This window comes from Triticum dicoccoides, chromosome 4B, assembly GCF_002162155.2.
Source record: "Triticum dicoccoides isolate Atlit2015 ecotype Zavitan chromosome 4B, WEW_v2.0, whole genome shotgun sequence".
Lineage (NCBI taxonomy): Eukaryota > Viridiplantae > Streptophyta > Magnoliopsida > Poales > Poaceae > Triticum > Triticum dicoccoides.
In genome coordinates this window covers 392,918,850-392,935,912 of record NC_041387.1, presented here as the reverse complement: position 1 = coordinate 392,935,912, position 17,063 = coordinate 392,918,850, and the positions used below count along the sequence as shown (strand labels likewise).

At 50.6% G+C, this 17,063-nt stretch overlaps 1 pseudogene; it reads right to left on the bottom strand.

The window, feature by feature from the left end:
• Positions 1 to 12,635: 12,635 nt before the first annotated feature.
• LOC119296280 lies at positions 12,636 to 14,498 on the bottom strand (annotated as a pseudogene).
• Positions 14,499 to 17,063: the final 2,565 nt, after the last annotated feature.

Below are 17,063 nucleotides of genomic sequence, written 5' to 3'. Positions count from 1 at the left end.
GGAGGCTTAGCTGCAGTCCAAGCACTCGCCTAAGTTATCAAAATCCTACCGAGTGTAGAGCAACCCTCTCACTCGGAGGCTTAGCTGCAGTCCAAGCACTCGCCTAAGTTATCAAAATCCTACCTAGTGTAGAGCAACCCTCTCACTCGGAGGCTTAGCTGCAGTCCAAGCACTCGCCTAAGTTATCAAAATCCTACCGAGTGTAGAGCAACCCTCTCACTCGGAGGCTTAGCTGCAGTCCAAGCACTCGCCTAAGTTATCGAAATCCTGCCGAGTGAAGAGTAAACCTCTCACTCAGGGGCTTAGCTGCAGCCCAGTGCTCGCCTAAGTGGACTGAAAAATAAGTCGATTGCAGTAAGGACGCCTTGCTTTGAACCTGCAAAAGACATTTCGAGCCAAAGGCAATCATATTCAAGCACCAAATTCAAGTTTGAATCGATATCTAAAGGAACCGAGAGTGCTCAGGCGTTAAGCCTGTTAAGGTTTATCGGTTACAATTCCACTCGGCATACCGAGGCAAATTTAAAAGCGTCGAGCCAGAAGAAGTTTTTTACCCCTCCTGTGGAGGGCTGGAAGGAGCAACGAATTCATCAAGGTCAATTCTGTCGGCGATCCGAGTGGCAGCTGCAAGGAAAGTTTCCATAAAAGACCTGAAGTCGTGCTTCTTGGTATTGGCCACCCGAAGGGCCGCCAGCTTCTCTTCTCGTGCATCCTTACAGTGGACTCGGGCAAGACACAGAGCAACATCTGCACCACACCGAGCCGAGGACTTCTTCCATTCCTGCACTCGACCAGGGATCGTGTTCAACCGGGCCATCAGCGATTCAAGGTCATTCTGAAGTGTCTCCTCAGGCCAAAGCGTCGAGTCGATGCGAGATGTGGCGGCCTTCAGCCTTGCGAGATAGTCCATGACAGCTGCAACACGGGACTCCAGTCGGAAAACATCCATGGCAACTTCATCGTTCACCGGAGAATTGACAGGGTCGAGGTTTGGCTCCAGCCGGCTAGTTTCTTCTTCAAAGTTTTGACAAAATTCTGCAAGGGTGATCACTAAGTCAAGGAGATGGTCGAATGGAAAAATCACAATTGGAAATGTCCGCCAAGCATAGAGGTTTACCTTCAAGCATAAGAAACAACTTCTTGGCAAGTCCACTCAGGAAGGCCTCCAGATCAGTTTTCTTCCCAGTCAATTTGGCGACTTGGTCGGTCAGGGCAGCTTTATCAGTTTTCAGTCGACTGACCTCTTTGTTGGCAATCCCAAGAGCAGCTTTCAGATTGGTATTGTCTTGTTCGAGCTTGGTGACTGAAGCTAACTTCTCGTCAGCAAGCTTGACCTTCTCAGCTAGCTCAAGGTCTTTCTTCTGTTGGGCCTCCCTTACCTTACCTGCAAGTTACAGCAAGATCAGATTTTGAAACAAGCAAGGGAAAAAGCAGTCGTCAGGGTCTCACCAAACATACCTTCGGTCTCCTCCTTTGCCTTTGTCAGCTTCTCCTGAACCAGCTTCAAGCTCAGCTCGACGTGAGTATGCTTGTGCTCCAGCTCTGAGTAGTGAGCCACAAGATCACAAGAGTTCTGCGAAGAACCAATCGACTAAATGTCAAATTTAATTCACTTCCGAGTGAAAAAGGGAAAAACTCACGTTTCTAAGACTACAGCCGAATACAAGCATTCGACCGTAGTCTCGGGGACTACACCCAGTGGGTGCACTCAGCGTGCCCCCACTAATCCTGTTGAAGACAAAGTCGACCAGTCGACCTCAAAAAAAAAGAGATGTATTCTCTAAGACTGTGATCAACTGCAAGCAGTCGACCACAGTCTCGGGGACTACACCCAGTGGGTGCACTCAGCGTGCCCCCACCGGTTTGTGAAATCCAGTCGACATAGTCGACTGACAGAAAAATTGACATCATAAAGCCTAAGGCCGACTGCCAGCAGTCGACCTTAGCCTTGGGGACTACACCCAGCGGGTGCACTCAGCGTGCCCCCGCTAATACGGAACTCAATCGACAACACCCACTGGGTGACTACTATAAATTCCGGAAAGGAAAAGTTTTTTGCAGCATATCCAACAGAACAAACGGTGGTCGACTGACCTGAACATTGCTTTGGAGGGCAGAACTGGCGTCATAAGCTGCCTGGCTCGCGTCCCGGATGGTCTTCAGCTGCTCCATCATGAGTCCCGCCTGGCGTATCGCCTCCTTCGCTGTGCCAGCTTGGTCCTCTGGGACGTGGTGCGTCGTGAAGAGAGAGGGCTGCTGAGCACTCGTCAGTGGATTCGCGAAGGACACCGTGTGTCGAGTGGTGTTCTCTTCCTCCACAGTCAGAATCTCAGGCGCCGTCACATCCTGAGGCACCTTACTGGCGGACGCTTTCCGACTCCTCCTGTGCTTCAGCGGCTCTTCATCCTCATCATCATCAGGAAGATTGATAACAGTATTGGGTGGAGCTGCGGAGAAGAATCAGGATCAGAGATCGCGAGTCAGTCGACTAAGAACGGCGTTAAGAATACAGTACCTGGGTTCGAAGTTGCTGCGTCCTCCATCTCGTGGTCATCAGCCCGGGCCGAGGTTTCAGAAGTAGCAGCACTGCAACTCTGAAGGATCAGTCGACTAACTTCAGCGTCGACCAGAGACAAAGTTCACACAAAATGAGAAGATTCAAACAACACGATTACCCTGATATGGTAGGGATGGACACCTTCATCTTCGGTAGGAGCTTGATCGGCTTCGACGAGGCCACCCTGGGCTGCTTCGGCGCCTTTTTAGTCGGCACCGGAGAGGTGGTCCGAGGGCGCTTGGTCGACTGAGTGGCGGTCGCAACCCCCTTACCACGTTCAGTCGAAGGGTCGTGGACAAGCTTCGACCGCCTTTCTGAGCGCGGTGGTACGACCTCCTCCTCCTCTTCTTCCTCGTCCTCGACGTCATCTTCATCACCGTCATCATCATCGTCGTCGTCGTCATCCTCTGCAACATCCGAGTCCCATTCCTCCTCTTCCTGGCTCTCGCCCCCGCTCGCCTCGCCCTCCTCAGTCGAAGCTTGTGCCCCATTGGGCATCGAGTACAGCTCGGTGAGGGCCTAGCATATGTCCAGACAAGGATCAGTCGACCAGTCGGCAGGGTAAACAGAAATGAATGCGACAAAAGCACAGTGGAGAGCAGGGCAAGTATACCTTGTTTGGGTCGCTGTTGTGGTCGAGTGGAGGAATCCTTCTGGCTCCGCGTGGGTTATCCTTATTCCCGGTAACGGCTACCATCCACCTTTCCAGAGTGACGTCGTCGACTACTTCTGGATGGACTCTAGTCTCGTCTTCGGTCCCACAGTACAACCACATGCAGTGGCTCCGGAACTGAAGGGGCTGGATGCGACGCCTGAGGAAGACCTCCAGAAGGTCCATGCCCGTCACTCCCTCCCGAACCAACTGCACCACGCGCTCCATCAACATCTTCACGTCAGCTTTCTCCTCCGGAATCAGCTTCAGAGGGGAGGGCTTGTTCACTCGGTCCATGGTAAACGGAGGGAGTCCACTCGACTGCCCTGGCGTCGACTGGACCTGGCAGTAGAACCAAGTCGACTGCCAGCCTCTGACGGACTCGGGAAAGGTCATGGGCGGGAAGGTGCTCTTATTCCTCACCTGGATCCCCAGGCCCCCACACATTTGGACGACTCGGGTTCTCTCATCACCTGGGCTCGCCTTCTTCACGGTCTGAGAGCGACACGTGAATATATGTTTGAACAAACCCCAGTGCGGTCGACAACCCAAGAAACCCTCACACATGGACACGAATGCAGCAAGATAGGAAATGGAGTTTGGGGTAAAGTGGTGAAGCTGCGCTCCGAAGAAATTCAAGAAGCCACGGAAGAAAATACTCGGCGGCAAGGAAAACCCACGATCAACATGAGTGGCCAAAAGCACACACTCACCCTCTTCTGGCTGTGGCTGCCACTCCTTCCCCGGAAGCCTCGCAGCTCCGTGAGGGATCAAGCCCTCGTTGGCCATGTCGAGGAGGTCCTTCTCTGTGATGGTCGACTGGATCCAGTCTCCTTGGATCCAGCCCTTCGGCAGGCGGGATCTGGACGAGGACCCTCCGCGGCTGGTGGATCTCCCCTTCGCCTTCTCCGACGCCGACGCCTTCTTTGCGCGCTCCAGCGCCGCCGTCTTCTCCTTGGCCATGGTCGCCGGTGAGATGCGCGAAGGGAAGTGGTGCGGGGGCGAGAGCGAGCACGCTGGGTGGAGAAGAAGGAAGCAGAGAGAGGGAGAGAATGCTGAGGCGCAGCACAGAAATCCTCGCCGGGCACATTTATAAGGTCTCTTCCGAGTGGATGACAGGTGGGCCCGTCGATCTAATCATATCTGGGAGCAGTTACGCAGACTGGATACGTGGCGAAAAAGGCGGCGCGGAGATCGAGGCGTCTATGCCCCGTCCCATCCGAACGCCGCGGTCCGCCCCGCTTCGCGCGCATCCCCAAATTTCGCATCCCGCAGAATCCGCGAACAACAAATCAGTCTGTCAGACGCGGTGTTTCCGGCGATCCATCGCTCGGAGATCGTCGAAACCCGAAAGATCACTCGACGCAAAAATAGAATGGATCGACTCGACTGAAGGCAAATTGCTCCCTGTCGACGAAGAGATTCTTTGGTCCAGGACAACGCACGACCAGGGCACAAAGGTTAATCGGAAACGACATCAACTCCTTCCTCACTCGAAGCCTCAATCCATTCGGGGGCTAATGATGGGGTTATGTACCTAGGGTAGGGTCATGGACCTGATCTAAGTACCTTACCCAAGGACACCCTTAGAAGAAGTCGCCTTCCAGTCGACTAACGAGGGACACACTCGACTGACTTGAAGGACTCGACCACGAAGACTCACTCGACCACCAGAAGGTCAAGAGGCACTCTGCACTGCAACGGCCTGTAATCAAGTAGACTTTATGATAGTAAAGGCACTTTATGTGGGACGTTACCAGTAACGCCCCAGACTTAACTCACCTTAAACCCTCTCCTACGTGGGCTGGCTGGGGTCCTGGCACACTCTATATAAGCCACCCCCCTCCACAGGCAGAAGGGTTCGGCACCTTGCAACTCATATACTCATAATCCACTCGATCGCCTCCGGGCTCCGAGACGTAGGGCTGTTACTTCCTCCGAGAAGGGCCTGAACTCGTACATCCTTTGTGCTTACAACCTCTCCATAGCTAGGACCTTGCCTCTCCATACCTACCCCCCACTCTACTGTCAGGCTTAGAACCACGACAGTTACTTGCCCGAGATTCGATCGTCGGTATCCCAATACCTCGTTCAATCTCGTTACCGGCAAGTCACTTTACTCGTTCCATAATGCATGATCCTGTGACCAACTACTTAGTCACATTGAGCTCATTATGATGATGCATTACCGAGTGGGCCCAGAGATACCTCTCCGTCATACAGAGTGACAAATCCCAGTCTCGATTCATGCCAACCCAACAGATACTTTCGGAGATACTTGTAGTGCACCTTTATAGCCACCCAGTTACGTTGTGACATTTGGTACACCCAAAGCATTCCTATGGTATCCGGGAGTTGCACAATCTCATGGTCTAAGGAAATGATACTTGACATTAGAAAAGTTTTAGCAAACGAACTACATGATCTTGTGCTATGCTTAGGATTGGGTCTTGTCAATCACATCATTCTCCTAATGATGTGATCCCGTTATCAATGACATCCAATGTCCATAGTCAGAAAACCATGACCATCTGTTGATCAACGAGCTAGTCAACTAGAGGCTCACTAGGGACTTGTTGTGGTCTATGTATTCACACATGTATTACGGTTTCCGGTAAATACAATTATAGCATGTACAATAGACAATTATCATGAACAAGGAAATATAATAATAAACATTTTATTATTGCCTCTAGGGCATATTTCCAATATTGACAACCCCTCTTACGCGTTGGGTTGCAAGTTTTAGTTGTTTGTGTGCATGTGTTGTTTACATAATGTTGCTTGGTTCTCCTACTGGATTGATAACATTGGTTTCATAACTGAGGGAAATAATTACCTTTGTTGTGTTGCATCATCCTCTCGTCTTCGGGGAAATACCAATGCAGATACAAGTAATCAGGGACATTATAGCAATGTTTGCATGGGCACAACATATCTTCAGCCCCGTTGTTGTGAGCAAGTGTGAATTCCATAAAATAATCACGCCAGCCATGTAAGGTGGAGTTAGCTATGTTCCATTAGTCCAACTACAATCCATTGTCTGTATAATATGAAAAGTAAATAGAATGCACCTGATATTTGCTACGATGTTTTTCAGTATACAGATCTCGCCTAAAATTGCCCCTGTTTCATGTTGTCGTAGTCGCGCGTGACTTCGCCCTTCAATAGTGGTGATTGACCTTGTCATACCGCCGCAGCCGCGTTCACCTCGGCATACCACTGCGTTCACCTCATCGTGTTGTCCTCTCGACTGGCCGAGGGCATGGTATGAGAGGAGGGCCCTAAGCTAACGATCCCACTTCCCTTTGTTAGGAGGGAAGCAGACCATCTCAATTCCATGCTCTCACTATTTTGTGATGTGTTCGCACTAAATGAGTTACTGAAAAACAATTAGTTGTTATTTTCCTATTTATATTTACAAAAAATGACCCACCAACATTTACTGTGACACTGAGACTCATCACAAACAATGGACATGCCTAATGATGGCTGAATACGTCTCCAAAAATCAACCTGGAACGTCGCCAAAGTTGTCGAGGGCGCTGCCCCCGGGGGGAACCTCATGACGGTGGACTATCACAGAAAATGATCTTTGGCAATGTTTCATGTTTCGTCATGAGGTTTTGCGTCACTAAATAGAGTAAATTTTGTAATGGAGATTCGTTCAGGGCATCCTCGTCGTTGGAGTCAAGGATTTTATCCGCGACATCATCAGGTTTATAATCGTTCCCATCATTACCGCTGCCTCCTCTTCCGTTGTTGTTGCCGTTGCTGCCACTGCCATTATGAGGATTGCCACCCCTTTTACTGGGGTTGTCACCTCCTCCATTTTTGGGGTATCTACCATGTTCATAGATAGGTCGTGGACTCCGACAAGGAGCAATGCATGGGAGGCGACGGGGCTTCGAGTCCTAAGTGGGTCGGTGTGTGTCCCATGTCCTACTCTTCGTCGCTAGCAATCGCACCTTCACTTCACGGGTCTCATCTTGGTCGGACATGGACACGGCCAACACTGGAGGGGACACAAGGACTGGGAGGACGGTCGCCGCCTTAGATTTAGACTAAGTTTTGCTTCGGTCATTTTTTTAATGAAATATATTAAAAATGTAATGAATTTGCTTTGATTTAGATGAAAGTCATCCAGTTTGCATGTAATTTCTTTGGTTCGTAAAATTTTGTTTTGAAATGTATGCCTGTACGGTTGAATGGTCGGCTCCAACAACACTGTTCGTGGACTGGCCTGCAGACTGGCCTACCTGTCCGCAAAGGAATATGGTGTTGAATTTGGAGCTCGGTGTTGGTGACGCCCTTAGGCCAACTCCAGCGCGCGACCCCATCCCGTCCGGCCCCGTCCGTTTGAGGCAAAATGGACAGACTCCACGGCTGAGCGCGCGACGACCTCGACCCATCTTGTCTGTTTTGTGTCCGGCCTGAGCCATTTCGAGCGCAAACATGCGCCCGGTTTGGGTCCAGGCGGACAGCAAACGGACGCACCGCTTGCTCGCATCAGGGTCGCGTGGCAGGCGGCCACCTACCTCCCACCGCCCAATATAAATGTGCATGCGCGGTCGGCCCCCCTGTCATGTGCCCAGGTGCGCGGTAGGCGTCCTTCTTAAATGGGAAGTCATGGACCGTTCGCAGTCCATGCTCCCACTCTAGTCGTCGCGGCCTCCTCGAAACCCGACAACCAAACCCTAGCCCTCCCTCTCCCTTCCTTGCCAGCCACTGACAGCCATGGGGTGGTAGAACACCAGCCGCAAGGGAGCGCACGACCACGAGGCTGGCTCGTCCTCTGGCCGCCGCTGCCACGGTGTAAAGCAGAGCCCGCATCACCCCCACGGCACGCCCCACGGAGGGCCCCCGCGCCTGCCCCATTCACCATCGGCCCTACGGCCGGCGGCGAGCGCGTCCAGCAGTACATCCACGCGGATGTTTGCCGTCGTTATCGGGAGACAAGGACGCCGCTCCCCTGGAGCGACGTTCACCTCCCCAATAACTGGCATCTGTCCGTTGATCGGGTGCCGATCCCGTTGGTCCCAACGAGCGGCCGTGCATGCCACGAGAAGATCGAACGCCGCCGCCGCCTCCTGCCAGACGACCTCTACTATGACCACAGGTACGCCGTCGACTCCGACCTCTGGGAAATGTGGTTTCGGGACGAGCATGACACGCGGCACACATCCTTCTTTGCCGGCACCTCATCGGGGCGGCGGCGCCCACGTGAGCGCCGCGCGCGTGCTCCGAGCCTTCCTCGCGTGCGCGGGCATACGCGGGTGCGCGGCATCACACCAACACCGTCGCCGTCGCCCTCTCCGTCGCCACCACCACCTCCTCGCATGACAGAGGAGGAGGAGGCTCGGCTCCTTCAGCGTGTCATGGAAGACTTCATGAACACACACGATGAGTGCCAATGGGAGGGCCCGGAGACCATGATTGCCCTCTCTGCGGCCGGCGACGTGGCCGTGCCAGAGCTGGAGATGAGGGAGGAGGTGCTGGAGGAGTTACTTGTCGTCGCATTCCACCCGGGCTTGGTGGGACAGCGGTGGAGCTGGTCGTGCACGGCCGCGGACATGGCCGACAGGATGGGGGCCGTGAACCGGTGCCGTACACCGCCGCGGTCACCGGAGCGCGAGACGTCGCCACGGGGTGAGGTGGTGCAGGCGCCTCCCACCTTCTAGGAGCCTTCCGCCTTCCAGGGACCGGCCCATCTCTGGACGCCGCCGCCCTACATCGACCTCACTGGCGACGACGACGACAACGGCGACACTTGAGGAGACGGCGACGGGTACGGCAGGAGCGCGCAGGGACGCTTTTCTATTGTTATTTTATGTTAATGATGTCTATGCAAACGGTGGAACGGGGCGTTCGGGGGCTATGATGTTTAATTATGTTTTTATGTTTGCGTTTATTTTTAAATTTTTCAGCATTTTTTTTAGTTTTTTACGATTTTTTTAATCACATCCATCCCGGATATGATTTGGAATCCGGACACGTGTTGAACGCACCAACACGGCGACGGCCCTACACGAACATGTGAGACCCATTACCGTCCCAAACGGACGAAAACCGGTCAAAACGAATGTTCATGCGCTGGAGTTGGCTTTACAAAACCTACAAAATCCAGGTTCCGATGTATTGCGACGTGGAGATTGCTACAGCAGATAACCAGACCAACAGGTGCAGTCGACCAGAATATGAACGTTTCAACTGGAACCCAGCGCGTTGCCACGTAGCTGGCGTCGACATGCCGTTATTTTCGACGAGCTGGGAGGAAGCCTCCAGAATCGCAGTTATCAGGGAGCTGAATCTTTCGAGAAGCCAAGGGACGCACACCTGTTATAGCCGACAAGAGTGATGCCCACTCGAGGGATGGGAAATCCACAAGTCTTCCAGCCAGATCTCATGGTCCTTGTCCGTCTGATAAGGAAAACCAGAGGCCAGCCCTGTGGACAAGGATATGCAATTATGCGTCGGGAAAGGAGAAGAAAGTAACGAAAATTAATATGCATACGCTTGATGGTATGGCATGGCATGTTCTTGCCTAATTATATATTCTGCACCCCATGCTTTCTCATTTCTTGTTCCTATTATCCTATGGCAAAACAATGATATGACAGCGCATACGATGCTGATCCAATTGATAATACCAACCATTTTTTCAAGTAATGTATACCATCCATAAGATCTCTGTGATAGAAAATTGATGGTTGAACAACTCGATCTAGCTCAGCAGGACCACCCTTTTTTCACTTCAAGGGAGAGCAACCACAAGGCCTGTGCCTTGTTTGTTAAGTTTCAAAAATCCTCTCTTTTCCACCTTCCCGTTTTGTCCGATTCCAAAGTCCAGCTTCAAACTACAGAAATCTAAGGGCATCTCCCCGCAAAACTTCCACAACCGTCCGTACCGTGCTGTTCGGACCTTGAAAGCCATACAACGCCGACCTGCATCGATTCGTGGGGCGGTCCGGACACGATTTCGCCCGCAAACCGGAGACACGCGGGAGGTTTGCGGGAGTCCGGACCGATTCCAAGCACGCTTCTGACCGTCCTGGCCATCCGTCGGGCGCTCCCGCCCCGAGCCAAAAGCTCGCATTCATCCTGATGTAGAGCACGCCGCTCAACATTGAAGATGGCTCAGGGCGAACACGACCTCTCACAGCATCCGCCACTGAAGCGACGCGCCGGCCAAGGGCGGCGCCCGCGACGCTCTCCGTTGTCCACGCCTGTTCAATGTCGGAGACGCGTTACTGGACGAGACGGGGCGGACATCTACCAAGCTCATTCAATGCTGTTGTCCGTCCATGTGCCGCCATTAAGCAGGCCTGCCGGCCGCTGCACATTGACGCACCCGGACGCCTCACCTCACCGGAATCCACTATATAAAGGCGGCCACACCTGGCTAACGCCACAACACAAGCCCCTTCACATCCTCCTCCCTTGCACTACATCCGTCATGACCGCCAGCGGGAAAGCTGTGGGACAGTCTGTCGCTGGAGATGAAGCACGCGGTGGCTGCCCTTGCCGCCGCCTGGCACAGCCACTGTGCCAGACAGATCGAGGCCGGCTTGCTAGCCAGCTCGCCTGTCGGTGGTAAAACTGGTAGGCCTCGGGGTAGGGAGTCCTGAGTTGTGGATCTCATATCAGTGGTAACAAGGAACAAAGGAGACAGTATTTACCCAGGTTCTGGCCCCCTTCGAAGAGGTAATACCCTATGTCTTGTTTTAATTGTATTGATGATTGTGTATCGAGTACAAGCTTGATCTACCTCAAGATCGTAAGTCGTGTTCTAACCCTAAGGCTAGATGGATGTGATTATGATCAGATCCCTTCTACAGGCTAAACCCCTTGACTTATATATAAACAAGAAGGGCACCTAGGGTTACATAGTCGATTGCAGATCTAAGGATGCACATGGCGGCGGCCGAAGATGTCATTAGAGTACACGTTAAGTCTTCGGCAGAAGTTTTCTTGATCATCTCGAGGTGCGAGACTTCGGGGTCCTTTCTTATGAGAATGAGGGCCCCTGAGCTCGGCTCAAGAACTGCGGGCCAACTAGGTTGGTACTCCTTAATCCAGGACGCCGTCGTCGCTCGAGGTCTCCGACGATGAGAACGACACCACGATGGAGACGGGCTCCGACGACTCCGTCCCGGCTCCCGCGCGTCCAGTGCACGCCGACTTCACCATGGAGCGGGCGCAGGCGCAGTTCAACGCCGCAATGGCGGAGGTGCAGCCTGCGTCGTCGCCTTTGTTGGCGTTTCATCAGGCGCAGGAAAAACAACAGTACAACATGTTCCTCCTGGAGCAGTACCGGCTGGCGGAGGGCCAGATCTACGACGAGTGGCGAGCGAGGATGCCATGGCAGCCATGGCCCTAGCGCCAAATTTCGTCACGGAGCAACGTGCCATCTACGATGCCATCTGCGCTCAAGCCGCCGCACGCCAGGAAGCGGCAGCCGCGGAGGCGTAGCTGCAGGCGACCGCGAAGGAGAACATCACCAGCTGCACCTCGTACGCGTCGCCGACAAACCATCAGCTAGCTCGGTGGGACGACGACAGCGTCGGTGCCACTATTCCCCTCGTGGATCTCACTTCGACCAGCGACGGACATGGCGCGGACTCCTTCGAGGATTAGTAGGCCACAGGATGCGGCGGGGCCTGGTGTCCCATGTGTGCCGGTCCGTCTCCTGTCTTCTATTCTTCCTCGCCGGAAACCACACCTTCACTTCATCAGATTTATCGCTGAAGGAGGACGACACGGGATTAGGCCGGGCGCCGCCGCCGTAGGATAAGTTTATGGGCGGGTCTTTTTTTCTAAATGTTCAAAATATAATTAAATCTGTCACGTTTGCACGAAATCCTTTTAATAACATGTAAGAAATCCCCGTAGGATAGGTTCAGGGACAAGTCTCTTTTTCTAACTGTTTAAAATGTAATTAAATACGTCATGTTTGCGCGAAATCCTTTTAGGATAACATGTACTTGCACGAAATCCTTTTTAACATGTACGAAATCCCCGTAGGATAGGTTCAGGGACAAGTCTCTTTTTCCAACTGTTCAAAATGTAATTATATACGTCATGTTTTCACAAAATCTGGGCTGGGCTTGTTTGCCACCGGTTTGTTAAAAAAGAATTTGAATTGGATGACGTCCATCCATGTCTGCGGACTTATCCCTGTTCACGAACGGATAAAATTTACAGGTTGCTCCGTCCTCTTCTCTGGAGAGAGTACATGTAATACCTACAATTTCTTTAAAGAGAGTACATGTAATACCTGTTACCTCACCACGCAGATGGGAATGCAGGAACGCAAGAGAAGATTGTATTAGCAGCCGCGGGATTTCAGATTTTCTAATGACCAAAACTACTACAAGAGGAACAAACCAAATAGGAGTATTTGATAGAAGAGCAACGCAGGCACGATAACTGAATATACGGGCACTCAGATTAACTTGTACAGCTACCATACAATTTACTGGCAGAGGATTACCCACAATACTTGCTGGTACTACTACAGTATTGCTTCTACTTCTACGCTTCTAGCAGACACAGGCGGGGCAGGCTTGACAAGTAGTAAAAATCTATCAAGCCTGCACTCTACACAACCATGAGAGAGTACAATCTATACACACCAACAACAATCGAGAAACTGTACAGAGAACCGATGGACGCGATCCCATTTAGACCATCGTCACATCACAATCTCATCTTCCTGATGAGACCAAGGTCCTCTCTCCGGACCCCTGCCGAACCAACGGTTTTGCAGGTGGAGGAAGCCTTGGGCTCCCAGGAGCAATGACCTCCGTGTCTCCACTCGGAACTGGTTCTGGCTGCTTTGTGTAGGTGAATTCCAGGTCCTTGTTCGCAGCCAAGGCCAGCAGCTCAGACTCCTCGAGGCCCCTGGTAGGGCCAATGCTACACCTATCCGGATTGTGCTTGGCAAGCGCATCCCTGAACTTCTTTATCTGAAAAGACAATTGCCACCATAGTAAGCTTCCTGCAAGAGACTACACGTCTAGAATAAGATGAGACCATAATATGTTCCTTCAAATTCAGTGAAAGACCTACGATCTCTCCACTATCAGTAAGCTCAAAGTTACGCTATACAGAGGACTTTCAAAGCCTTGATAGGTAAGTTTGGGAGGATCTCTTGGAACTTGAAACATGGTTTGTTTGTTTCTGACTCCTCTGGCGGCCTATAATTCACAGGAGCATGAAAGTGCACATGACCAGATTAGTATCTTACGGTTGCGTTAGTACAGCTGAAGCTGCAGAGGCGGCCCTGGACTCCCCTGTAGAACCTGAAGAAGGGCAGAACATGGACATGGAGGCTGTAGCACATCGACTTGTGCTCCTCGTAGTTCACTTGCAAGAACAGCACATCTGGGTTCTGTTCCGCAAACTGGCAAATCTGCATAGGGAAATAAAATAATTTAAGAACACCACAAATTTTTTATATCACACGACAGTGGAGCTTCAGAACTGTAGTATTATCAACATGTCCGCAGCCATGATTTTCACCTTGGGGTGGAGGGCACGGCAGCCGCCGCAGCCAGGGGAGAAGAAGTCAACGACGACGAGCCTGTCGCCGGCGTTGGCCAGCGAGTCGACGAGGTCCTGGGCGGACTCAATCTCCCTCATGTTGGGCTGCATGCCCTTCTCCCACCACTTGGTGGATTTCGCAAACGCAAGATTCATCTGCAACAGAACAAACAGCTCAGCATATTGGCCCCGCACACCACAATAGTTGGAGATTAGTTGCAAAATTGCAGAAAGTCAAATATAAGTGTTCAACTCTGCATGCGGATGAGATTCGGATAGAATGACTATATCGGCGAATTTATCGCGGAGAACAGGTTAAGTCAGGGAAAATATATAGCATTATATATATATAAGAAAAAAAAAGAGGACACCGACGATCAAAAGAGAATCGGTGAGGCGGAAAATTAAATTTACCTGCACCGGTGAGGCGACTAGATTCCGAGGAACGAGCTTCGATCTCCTGGGACCGACCGTGAGCCTGGCGCCAAGAAACGGGCTCTTCCTGCCGATCCGCACGGCCGCCGGCGCGCAGGGCGACATGCGGGCCGCCACGGCGCCGCGCCGCCGGACACCAAATCCTGCGGCCCGGTTGCCGCACGGAGAGACTAGGGTCCCTTTGGCCACCGCCTGTACCGTCGCCATAGCCGCTCGCCGTCAAGAGAGAGGGAGGAGAAGCCGAGAGGGAAGAAGAAACGCAAGAGAGGAGAGGAGAGGAGAGGAGAGAGGGGGGATTGGAAGCGGCGAAGAAAAGTAGCGCCTTTTTAAAAGGAGGCCCACGGATAAAAGCAAGCGACGCGAAGTAAGAAAAAAACGCCGCTTTTTCTTCCCTTTGCTAGTAAAATGTCCCCCGCCGACTACTACGAGTCGTCCGACGAATTGTTGGGGCGCCGGATGGTCGCCACGTAGCCAAGAAGCTTCTCGTCTTCTTTTTTTTCGCAGGTGCGCAGGATGGATATGTACCGGATAAGGATGATAAATTGGGGCTCACAACTCACGCGCCCGTAGGGGTAGGGAAGGGAGACGCCACGTGTGGGAGAGAGAGCTGGGTGTAAACAGTCGGGGACTCGTGGCAGTTTCTTCTGGTCATGGATGAGGTTGAGGCCCCACGTTCAGCGAGTAGTGGGAACGGGATGAGTCACCGTTGAACCATGATCGGTCGGTTTTTGTCTGGTGGTACACATCTTTCCTTCCACGTCTGGTCGGTATCTTAGCTTTAGCTGTGCATTGTCCCATTAGTGTAGAGTTTGTACTTGTATGTGTTTATGGAGATCCCCACTATCGTCTTACTAATATGATCTGGGAGTTTATTTTCAATTTTGTATGTGATAATCTCGACAAACCAGTACTTTGTTTAGGAGATTTTAATAATATTATGTATGATACAGAAACTTCCTCTGTTAATGTGTATAAAAATCGTATGCGTGCTTTCAATGGGTATGTTAAGCAATGTGGTTTGTTCGACTTGGGCTTTTCTGGCCCTGCTTATACGTGGACAAATAGACGTTTTTCTTCCAAACCTGTGTTTGAAAGACTTGATCGTTGCTTGGCAAATGCTGAATGGTGTGATCTTTTTCCGAACACTAATGTTTTTAACTTGCCTATTATTTTGAGTGATCATGCTCCTATATTGGTCTCCACGGAATCGAAGTTTTGCAGGCCTCGGTTGACTTTTAAGTTTGAAAATTGGTGGGCTCTGGAAGAGGACTTCCACACTGTTGCTAATAATGCTTGGTCCTCTACAGTAAACATGCCCTTCCACATCAGGGCTAATAATCTTGTAGGAACACTTAAAAAATGGTGCAAGAAAAAGGATTCCCTCCAAAAACAATTACGATCTCTGGAAGAACAGATCAACAACATCCAAGTACAACCCCTTGAGGATCAGGAACATTCTGTTGAGGTTCAGCTTGTAGCTCAATATGAAAGAAACATGTCCAAGCTCAATGAATATTACAGGCAAAGGGCCAAGAAACATTGGGCTACTCGCGGTGACAGGGAATACTTCATTTTTTCATAATGCTGTCACTAAGCGTAGGAGACGCAACTGCATTCTTTCCATCAAGGATGCTCAAGACAAAGATCTTTTTGATCCCCAGGACATTGCAAATGAATTTGTAGACTACTTTAAGAACATTTTTCAATCTTTAAGTCCTAATAATTGTAGACCTTTTTTAAGTACTACTCTTCCTCAGGACACACAAGACTTTACTACTTCAATACTAGATAAACAGGAACTCTGGGAGATTTTAAAAGAAATGAGGATGAATGCATCTCCAGGTCCGGATGGCTTTAATGCGGGCTTTTATAAAATAGCTTGGAGCTGGATTGGTGATGATGTTACTCAACTGGTAAGGAATTTTTACGTTACAGGTGTTCTGCCTCCTCGTCTTAATGAAACTCATATTGCTCTTATCCCCAAAAAGATAGTTTGTAAATTACCTTCAGATTTTAGACCTATAAGCCTGTGTAATGTAGTTTATAAAATTATTGCTAAGTCCTTGGCTAATAGATTGAAGTCTCATTTGCCAGATTACATCCATCCTTCTCAGCAGGCATTCATTAAAGGTAGACGTATTAGTAACAACATCATAGTAGCGCAAGAAATTGCTCACTCTTTCTCCTTGAAATCCTATAAAGGCAATGACTTCATGCTTAAAATCGATCTTGCAAAAGCTTTTGACAGAATCGAGTGGAATTTCATTTGCTCTGCTCTTGTACGTAAGGGGTTGCATAGCCATTTCATTAATATTATATATGCTTGCATTTCTTCTCCCTCTTTTTCTGTGATCATAAATGGGCAGCCTTTTGGATGTTTCAAAAGTTCTAGGGGTATACGACAAGGATGTCCTTTGTCTCCATATCTTTTTGTCCTTGCTGCTAATGAGCTCTCAATGGCCCTACAGAATGCACTACAAGCCAACCAGCTCTCAGGTATATCCTTAGGTCCAAACTGCCCTCCTATCCACTCGTTAATGTTTGCTGATGACTTGTTGATATGTGGAAAAGCTAATATGCAGGAAGTTCAAACTATTTCCCAAATTTTACAGCAATTTGGCCACCTTTCGGGGCAGCTTCCCAACTGGAATAAGTCAGCCATTATATTTAGTACAAACGTTTCTTTGCAGGAAAAACAGGATATCAGGAACTTATTTCCAGTGCCAGATATGGATAACTCCTTCACCCATTTGGGTCATCCTCTTATTCTTCCGGCTAAGGATAGAGCTAGAGCTTATAATTTTGTGTACGATAAATTTAAGTCAAAGCTCTCTACTTACAAAGCTAATAGGCTTTCACATGCAGCTAGATTGA